Here is a 10,656-nt window from a genome sequence, read left to right on the forward strand (position 1 = left end):
ATAGATAGATAGATAGATAGATAGATAGATAGATAGATAGATAGATAGATAGATAGATAGATAGATAGATAGATAGATAGATAGATAGATATGAAAAACTTTGGATATGTAGATAAGGGTATGTTTATGTGTGTACGTATAAATTTATATATGTACATGGGTATGGTTTTGAGCAAGGCTGAAGTCATTATAATTATATAGTTATGCATTTTTGTTGCTGTGGTTTTGTTATCTTTGTTTTTGTAGGTGTGGAGCCGAGAAGTCCGGTGTGCTGTCTTATGTTTTCTCAACATATATTTCACATATCTTCTAATCTCTCTTTCACTCTTTCTCATTACATTTCACTTTTTTCTCTCTCTTACTTTTTCTTCTATTAAAAAAAGCCACTAATGATGAAGAAGATAAGATACTAATATTCTGATATTAAGTTCTGCTTTCTACTGAAGTGGCACAAAAAAAGAAAAAAATATTAGTGAGAGAAACAGAAGAGAAAAAATAATAATGATGAGATTAAAAGTAGGTCATACCTATTTAAATCCTATTTTTTTAGTTTTGTATCATAGAGATAGCTAAACAATGCTTTCCTTAATCTGTAAATATCCACTATCAGTTCCCAATAAACCCTTTAAACTCCAGTCCTGTCCTGTCCTCATTATACTTCTCAATCTCTCCCCTTTTTGGCTCGTATGTTTTACAATTCATCAACACATGTTCAACAWTTTCTTTTCCTCCACATCCTTCACAATTATCATTATTTGTCCTCCCAATTATATATAAAATACCATTTAAGTGATGTAAAGTAGTGTTGCTATACACTCGTGTACAGTAGGTGGTCAGGGAGGCTGCCAAGAGGTCAACAGAAACAAGCCCTGGCTGTGCAGAACATGTGACAACAACCTCCTGTCTTCTTCATATGTCTGGGACATGGYCTGGGTGGCAAGATGGAAGACTTGTCCTTCTAAGAAAAACATCCAAGTCCGGCTTAATTTAGCAAAAAACATGTTATGGTCTGATGAAACCAAGGTTGAACTGTTTGGACATAATTCCACAAGGTAGATTTGGAACATAAAAAACCCACTGCTCATCACCAAAAGAACACCATACAGTGAAGCACGGTGGTGGTWGCATTATGCTTTGGGGRCTTAGTCAGGGTGGAGGGAATTATGAACAGTTCCAAATATCAGTCAGTGTTGGCACAAAACCTTGGTCCTTCTGTTAGAAAGATGAAGATGAACTGAATCTTTCAGCATGACGATGACTCAAAGCTCACATCTAAACAAAAGAATGGTTTCACCAGAATAAGATTAAGGTTTAGGAAAGGCCCAGCAGAGTCCAGACCTGAATCCCATCCAACATCTGTGGGGTGATCTGAAGACAGCTGTGCACAGGACATGTCCTCGCAATCTAATGGATTCAGAGCGGTTTGGTAAAGAAGAGTGGGCAGATATTTCCAAATCCAGGTGTGCCACGCTGATAGGCTCCTCCCCAAAAACACTGAGTGCTGTAATTAAAGCCAAACGTGCTGCAACAAAGTGTTAGTTTAAACGTGTGCATATTTACACAACTAGGTTATTGTAAGTTTTTTATTTTATATTTTTCTGCTTTAAAGGTTTCAGTTTTTAATTGTATTGTACAGGTTATAGGTCACATTAAAGGTGGGAAAAGTAGTGAAAACGTTTGTCTTGTTGTCATTTTTACATCACATAAACCTGACGTTTGAACAGGTGTGTGTAGATCTACACACTGTGTCTGCACTTACAACTACAAGGATTTTCAACATATTTTCAGGTAAACCTCTATTTTTTAGGTTTTTGTTTGTTTTGTTTATATAATACAGGAGTTAAAGTGTTTCACGTCAAAATTAAGGCCCGTGGGCCAAATGTGGCCTACCACTGCACTGTATGTGGTCCACAAACGCGTTGAAAATTGATTATATTATATTATATATAGTGTATATATAGTTCAGTTTATTAATTTCTTTAAAYAACATAAATTCAACAAATAACAAAAATACAAATCATAAATTAAAGGTAGCAGAAGATAAAATCTTATATCTGCCCCTTTTTCTCAAATAAATAAATTCAATCAAAAATAATCTTTTTTGATTATTCAAGATGGCAGCTCCTCCCCACAACTCGACAGTGAGTAAAACTCTCCTATTTTACTTTTAGTAGTATTTCTGTATTTATTTCACATTTATTTAGTAGTACACACAGTACTTTTCAGTGTTTGTAAGAAGACGTGTTTAAACACTGTTTCTGTGCAGGAAATACCAGGTAGAGCTCAGTTAGCGGCGCTCAGCCGTAGCAACGAGACGTTTTGTGTTTTTACTCCAAGTTAATGATGAAAATGAGTTTGACAACCTGACTGGTGTTGCTCCGGTCAGTCGTGGTGAAGAACGAGCTGAGGTCTGGATCCTGACCCAACCAACAGGTCCTGGATGAGCAGATCTGAAAGCATCTATCAGGACTGATTTGAACCTGAAGCTGCTTCGACTCTGGAAACATGAGTTCTGTTCAGTCCTGTGAGTTTGTTGAAGCAGTTGCTCCGCTGCCGTCAGAGGAAACGTTCAGACTTAATGACTCAAAGTGTCGAGCAGACGCTGAACGGGGAGTACTTAGAGAAAAGTAGAAACTGACAAGGTAAAGAAGGGATGAAAAGTGTGCGTTTGGTTTGACAGGAAAGGTTAGTGTGTGTTTGTGTGTAGGTGTGTGTGTGTGTGTTTGTGTGTTTTTGCTGCTGGCTTCCTGTAACAGGCTGAAGAGGTTATTTATTGCTGGAGAGCTCCGTGCCTCGCATTCTCTTTCGGTACAATTTGTGATGTGGGAGTAATGCTGTTCTTCCAAAAAGCAATTAAAACCATCCAGAGTAACAAAAATAAAATAAATAAATAAAAAGCACAGCAGCTCACATTTTAGTTTTTTTAAACCCATTTTCTGTTAGTTATTCTGCAGCTTCCAGCTAACAGCACTTCATGTTCAGAGCTCTGTTTTTAAATGGAAATCAGATTTGAACTTGTTCAAACCTAAGATGTGTTTTTCCTTCAATCTTCAACGAAACGTGTAAAAATTGGAGTAATTACTCCTGACTGTGAGCAAAGTAAAAAGCTATTTTAATAGTAAACTCCAGTTTCACTCTGCAGATGAATCATGCAGACGAGCGGGACGAGAGCTCATTTAACGTTTTGTTCTGTGACCTGTTGCCTCTCGACAGATTAAAGGCTGACTGGTCCCATCTTGGCCCGGCTCAGACGCAGCTTCAAACACACGCTGTTAAGATTCATTTGGCTAAATCAGTAACTTATTTTGTTCCCATCGCGTCCAGATGTCACAGAGTTTACGACGGTGTACTTTGCACTGTAGAGACTGACGGTTTTAAACTGCTGGCAGGAGTGGAAACAGACTCTCAGTCTGAGCTCAGAGCAGAAATACTCCACGTTTCCTCCTCAGACTGTAAAACAAAAACAAGCTGGATGTGTGTAAAAGAGGCTGAGATGGGATGAAAGCCTTCCTCTCTTTGGACACTGGTCAAATAAATAAAACAAAACCACAATCTGTTCCTGCAGGGTTGAAATAAATCAGACTTTAACCTGCAGTTACTCAGTTTGTCCACTTGGAGGCAGCAGAGTCCATTTTTCATTTCGTTTTATTATTTTTAGATACTTAAGCAGGTTTAGGAAACAATAATATCTGTGATACATTTACAGTTCCATCATCAGTTCAAGGGTTAATGAAACTTTGGTTTCTGAAGGTTTTTTCTTTTAATTAAAGAGTTAAATTAAAGAAAACTGCAGGGTTTTCTGCATCATTAGGATCATTRAGAAGACTCCTAAATTCAGGTGTGAAGCAATGTTATTTTGATATTTAAACTTAATCAATTTTGAATCAGCTGCTCGTTATAAAAACATTAAAATTTGTTCCCATTGTTTTGGTCTTTTAAAAAAACTACAGCAAACACATTTTCACGTATTAATAAAAGGTTTTCCAGTTGGTTTTTAGCTGAAAATGTAACAAACTTTAGAGGATGAACTGACTGACGGAGGTGCTGTTACTGGGCTCCAGTCTCTGCAGATTTCCCCCTCCTGTGGTGTTTATTTGTTGTATTTCACAGCTAACTTTACTAAATAAATAAATAAACATTGTATTTATTTATTAGTTTGTTTGTTTGATTGATTGTTTTCATCAGAGTTATATTTACTTTTAGCCAAGACTGTTTTGAATAAGTTTAAGTTTTGAGTTAAATTATCATCATAAAAAAACTTGACCAATTTCGCCCCCTGGTGGTCAGTTCTCTAATTTACACATGACTGATAAATGTTTCAGTCCTAAAACCACCGAGAGACCGGTCTGAGCTGTCAATGAACGTCTGTGATTTTTGTGTATTTCTGCAGGAATGTTTTGTTTTGTTGTTTTTATGTCGACTGGCTGTGCAACAAACTGCCCCTTAGGGATAATAAAGATTCTTGACTTAACTACAACTCTGCTACTTTAACTTTGAGCTAGCCTTTAGCTNAGGCTGAGCTGACCTGGAACTCAGACTTAAAAACGTCTCTTGGATATAAAACGAAGTGTTTCAACAAAGAAGGCCTGACTCAGGCTTGTTAGTGTTTTCTACCTGGATTACTGAGATGCATCYGGACGTTAAAGAATGTACAAACATAAATCAGACTGGACAAAAGACAGGAACAGCTGAACTGACAGAGAGGACCTGAGGGAGAAGATAACGACTGACAGGGAACAGGTGTCGTGGTTAAATCAGAGCAGCAAAAACACAACAGCCTCAAAAACTGTTGGCTTCAAATACTTGACAGAAAAAGAGAAATAATTTCAGTTCTTTGCACAAACTATACGAAGTTTATTCAAACACAGGTCATGAAACTAAAATCTGCAGCTTTTGTGCCACATTAGTGACGATGTTTCCTGATGATAAAGTGTAATTTTATTTGATCTTATTCTTTAAAAACAAACAAACGTAGTTCCCACCAAACTGAGACAATTAAACAAAGTTTTAAATGGAGTTTTGTTGGTAAAAACGTGCAGAAAAACGTGAAAATGAACCCTTCTAATGAGATAAAGCTCTTTTCTCTTCTTCTGCACAGTGGAAATCTCCTCCCTCCTTCGACTGTAAACTTCCTGACCCTCTGTGCTGCAGCAGCTCGGCTCATCTCTGCACCGACTCCCTCTGAGGAGAAAAATCGATGAGCTCGGGTCAAAACAGCCACTGAAAGGAGGCTTGGTAACGCACAGGATTCAACGAGCACCAAACCGTCTCTCAGCAGCGCTTCCTGGTGGGGTTTGATGTGCATCTATTTTTACCCAGCACACATCATCTTGTGAAATCAGCTCACACTCGTCTGATTCAGTTTGAGACGATAATCGGATTAAAACGAGTTAAARGCTGAAGGGAGAGGTGAAGTGAGTTTGATGGGAGACACAGACAGGAAACGCCTGATAAAGCCTTAACGTGAGGACAACGGTCCTCCTACTTCCACACCTCGCAGCACTCGTCCTGAGTGTGCAGCCGCTGAGGATCTCTGGCTCCTCGCCGGCCGCTGTTCGTGCTAAACTCAGGCTCCTTATCAGGTGTAAGATATGGGTTTGGTGTGGCTGAGGTCCTGTCTGTTCCCACACACACACCATCACAACATGAAACAATAAAAACAAAGAGGTGCACACACCTTCCTCATGGGAAAAAACATCAAGTTTGTTTCAGTCTGTGTCATCAGCAAAACATCMCACGAATCACAGGTTTTAAAGGGATACTTGCACATGTTGGCCTTCATGTGTCASTTCTACTAAAAGTTGTTGTTTGTGATGTCAAAACATRTCATTTTAAAAGTTTGTCTATGTTTATTGCATTTTACACATCAGCACATCACCATTGTGTTACGGACACAATGAATTCTGGGGATGWTGATAGGTTAAAGTTGATGCTAAAACAGAGTCGATGCAAAAATGCTAAAACACCTGACAATAAAGTTTTATATTGTATTATAATTCAGGTTCTACACAATCAATCAGTTGGAACAATCAACGGTGATGTTTAGTTTGTTAGCTCTGGATATATCTCCATAACGTTTGTTATGAATACAAATGTGGCGTTATACAGTTGTATATCTGTAATACATACACAGTGTTAGCGCTTGAGCTAATGCCTTAAATCGCCATATTTATATATATTAGCTTAGGTGCTAACTCTATATATAAACACACACACACACACACACACATATATANGTCTGCTACATTAACTTTGAGCTAGCCTTTAGCTGCTTTTAGCTTTAACAACATTTAGCTCTCAGCTTTATTGTATTTTTTTCAGTAAAATGTATTTTCTTTCTTTAAATTATTTTTTTTTTCTGGATGAATAAACATTCTGCCTTCAGCTGAACGATGCACTTCTTCGGCCGGCTGTGACTCACTGCTGCTCTGAGGTTTTAGCTGCAGGTGCACCAGTTAATGCGAAGCTAATGAAATTAGCTTTAAGAGATTTAAAAGGTTTCAGCTGACCTGCAGCTTTAATAGAATTTGTCCAAAACAGAAATGAACGGATTTAAATAAAACTGATCTAACGTGTGAAAGCAGCTTCGGTCTAAAATCAAAACATCTTCCTAGATAAAATCCAGCTTGTTTCTAAACCATCTCCAGAGGTGCTAACCTGCTGCTGGTTAACAGCTAACCTGCTGCTGGTTAACAGCTAACCTGCTGCTGGTTAACAGTTAACCTGCTGCTGGTTAACNACTAATATATACAGTTTGTACATATTGTATTACTAATACATAATGTGATGTTGGCTAACTCAGGAGCTAACGAGAAGCTAAAAGGCTAACTCTGACGTTCTCCTTCCATGAAGKAGCTCTGTTGTCCTCCATTAGTTTGAGGCTGTCACGTCTACATTTTTCTTTCTGTCAACTTGCTCATGGACAATATTTTACAACAGATTGAACAACATTAAATACGTGTATCAGCGTATTAAATGACAGAAAGCCCTCTCAGATGACGTGTTTCTAAATGATTGCAGCTCGCTGAGACTAAAACAGACTTTAAGTTTGGAAAGTCCCCCAGCAGCCGACCGTGGGAACGCAGCACATCAAAGTCAGCACCAGGATAAACCAATGAGCAGTTCAGATGTGACTCGTCTCTTCCACATTATTGGCAATTAGCTGCTGATAAGTGGCAGGAAAGGCAGCAGACAGAGTGAATGTCAGCCGAGGGTGAAACATCCCTGCAGACTCAACCGAACAAGAGATTTTTTTAATTCCTTTATTTCACCAGCTAAACCCACTGAGATCCAGATCTCATTTTCAAGAGGGACCCGGGCAGAATCTGTTCCAKCACATGGAACATGCAAAAGAAAGATATAGTTAAGGAATGGGCAGTAAAGCACGTTTTAAAAGAGACTTTAAATAAGTCAGAGCCAAGCCGAGTAGAGTTTTATAAATCAGTAGCATCAAGTAGCTGTATGTCTGCACGCTTAGAGGCCATTCAGCTTTACATACAACTCACAATGATGTGGAAGACGTCTGCAGCCTGTTACAAACCGTAAAGCAAGCAACAAAGTGCATGTTGTGACAGAAACACATCAGACAACATCTGGATCCAGGAAACTGATCAGGTTAACTAAAACCAAAAGAATCATTAGACAAACAGAAATGAGGTGTAGCTCTCTCCAGCGCTCACTGGGTGTGATACGTCATCAATGTTTAGGAGATTATTTTACAAATTTGTTATCAAGAGAGAATAAATCTTTAAAAAAAGTAAACAAAGAATAAAGCAGACCAGAGGTCAGAGGCTCTATTATAAAACAAATAAAAACAGCTTCTTTTCTCTGGAACATCTCATCCAGTTGAAAGATTAAATCAATGAAAGCACACCCAGCAGTGTTCAAGACTTGTTCTGACACAACTTACTATAACTGCATCTTTTTTCTAAATGATAATTAAATTATTTTAACTACAGGTGTGAGCAGGGAGAGCCCAGGAGGACGTCACACAGCAGCAGCTCAACTCTTCTGTAGGAAGATTTCAACCTTTACAAACCATACGAGACAAAACTAAACCTTTCTTCTGTAACTCTGTGAAGTCACCCGCCATCTTTCCTGCCGTGGTTTTACAGAGGTGACCTCATGAAGGAAAATAATGGAGTTTCATACTTTTCACTGGTTTTATTTATTTTTTCCATTAGGAATCACTTGCAACAACCAAAACAAGTTTTAATCCAGTATTTGTAAAACTGGGTTATGGACACATTTTAAAGATTATTGATCAGCTGTGGTGGCCATCTTGAATCCAATAATAAATTAGTTATAGCTGTTCATCCACTGTGGTCCTTCTGCCTGTGGAGGGCAACAGAGTCCACACGTCTTCAAATTTCACTTTGTTTAATTCGACGGGGGGTGAAAATGGGGAATTTTATAAGGAAAGAGGCATTTCCATGCTTTGGAAAGCCGATCCTCACAGATGAACGCACGGCTTGTAATCCAGAAAGACAACTGGAATGTAAACGTGCAAGTATGGATCTGTGGAGAAGCATCAGGTCACTTCCTGTGAAGATCTGCTGGAGGTGTAACGACATGCCAAAGAGGAGAGGACGTGTTGCACGCTAARCTTTATGGAGCTGCTGCTGGTTCTGGAGGTTAGACTCAGGTTCACAGCAGAAGATTTACTCTCCTGGAATGTGCAAGAACTGAAAAATCACAAGGAAATTTCTCCCCAGCTTTGAAGTTTCTCCAAAGGGGAGGGGGGGCTATTTATACAGCCACCACTTGTTGTCGTGAAAGTGCACGCCCGTGCTGCTGTGTAGATCCCTACTGTACACAAGTGTATAAACACGAGTGGAGCTCACAACACAAGCGTCCTTATCGACAGGAACCCAAAGTTCCTCCGGTGGAAATGTCTTTGTTCCCCCTCCACGGCCACACAATGAGCGCGACTCTCTGGAGTCTGCTGAAGGCGCTGCGAGCGAAGGCCTTACCATCATTCCACACATAGCCAGGCGCTGACCTTGGCAGGAGGCTATTAAAATTGTTTCTCCATCGAAACACGCTACGCTCTGTCATCYCCGCACACAAAAACAGGCAATCGTCTGAAGCAAAACACGTTTAGGAAAAACTGAGCCGAGGGATGTTTGTCTCCTGCATCACCTGCAGACACTCAGGTGATTCTGTAACTCTATGATTCCAGCACATTGAATCAACAGTGTGGTGACTACAGTCAGGTTTTTACAAGTCAAAGTGCTACTTTCACCATAACTTATTAATCAGAAAAATAAAATCAAATAGAAGTCACAATGTTGTAAGATAGTTGACTTTTTAATTAGATTTCTGGTGATAAAAGGGAATCAGACGAAGCAGAAACCATCATGGTNAGTCTGAGCTCTGATCTGTAGGATATTTAAACAGGAAAGGGGAAAAGGGACATTTAAGAGAGAATTTTATCATTTCTACATTTAAAAATAGGTTTAAACCAACAGTTCTTAAATTCTGTTCAGATAAAAAGTTTCTTTTCAAACAAACTGAAACTCGCTCCGTCTCAAACGTAACAACAAAGAGTTGCAGCGCTGGGAGAAAAGYTGCAGTGGTGTCAGTCAGCCAGCAGGGGGCAGTAAAGCTTTACAAACCAATGCCAGCTTTAACCCTGGACTGGAGCTGAAAATTAAAGATGTCAGAGTCCTGATGCGTTTGTTGCACCTGCTGCAGTCTGACATCTGTCTCCTCTGAGCAGCAGCTGTTTTAATGATGCCTCCTGTTTTATTTTTATTTTTAAGGATGGAAAAATAAATCCATAAAAAAATGATGCCTCCTGTTTTATTTTGACATTCTGTTTGAGTAGAACCCATTTCCTTCATTGGGACTTTTTCTACATCTTTGCTTTCTTCTGGAGTCCCTTTCAGTTTCGTTTTATAAGAAAGCCATTAGGTGCATCATCTCCCTCCTAGCTACCATTTGTTGGACGATCAGAACCAGACATGGTCCAACTGCATCAGTTAAAACAGAACATCGTCATGTAAAACTCACCTGTGTTTGATGGTGGAACCCAAACTGCAAATGAAGGAAGCAGCAGAAAGTCTCGGCTCTGGAGTCTCCAGCAGGTCAGAGAGTCCTGAGTCTCCCCCAAGAACACCTCACAGCTGGACATGACTCAACTGGTTCCTCTGGATGTGGAGGAGCTCCTCAGAGCCTGAAKCTCTCATCCTGATAACCTGCAAAAAAATAAAACCTCACATCAACCGCCTGAAAAAAACTTGTTCTTTTGTTCACTATTCAAAGTTTGTGTCCATAACGTGGACATTATAGACACAAACTTCACAAAAACATGATAAAATTTTAAAAAACAAAAGGAAAATTATGTTATTAAGTCAACGATTACACTCAAAACTGGTTGTTCACAGGGAAAAAAAAGTACCATCAGCCTGATGGCTGCTTGTTGTTCACYGGGTCCTACACACAATCTTAGTGTTGTTAGAGGACGACTGGACAAGGAGACCTCCCGCCGTTTAACAACAGACAGGTTTTCTTCACAAAGATGGCTTCCTTTACTCCTCTCTAAACCAACGTTCCTCTTTCAGGGAAGAGAACATCTTCATCCCTGAAAGAGTGACCGCTGGTCTGTAGATGAGTGTAAACTGTAGAGTCCTGGTCTGTAGATGAGTGTAAACT

The 10,656-nt window shown here is 39.3% G+C and overlaps 1 protein-coding gene across 1 annotated transcript in view; it reads right to left on the reverse strand.

The window, feature by feature from the left end:
* Positions 1 to 10,198, reverse strand: part of esr2a (estrogen receptor 2a) — a gene marked incomplete in the record, with an annotated part of 50,638 nt that extends 40,440 nt beyond the window's left edge. Inside the window, 1 exon segment of the mRNA XM_014015399.1 lies at positions 10,015 to 10,198.
* Between the last annotated feature and the right edge of the window lie 458 nt (positions 10,199 to 10,656).

This window comes from Austrofundulus limnaeus, unplaced genomic scaffold, assembly GCF_001266775.1.
Source record: "Austrofundulus limnaeus strain Quisiro unplaced genomic scaffold, Austrofundulus_limnaeus-1.0 Scaffold129, whole genome shotgun sequence".
NCBI lineage: Eukaryota > Metazoa > Chordata > Actinopteri > Cyprinodontiformes > Rivulidae > Austrofundulus > Austrofundulus limnaeus.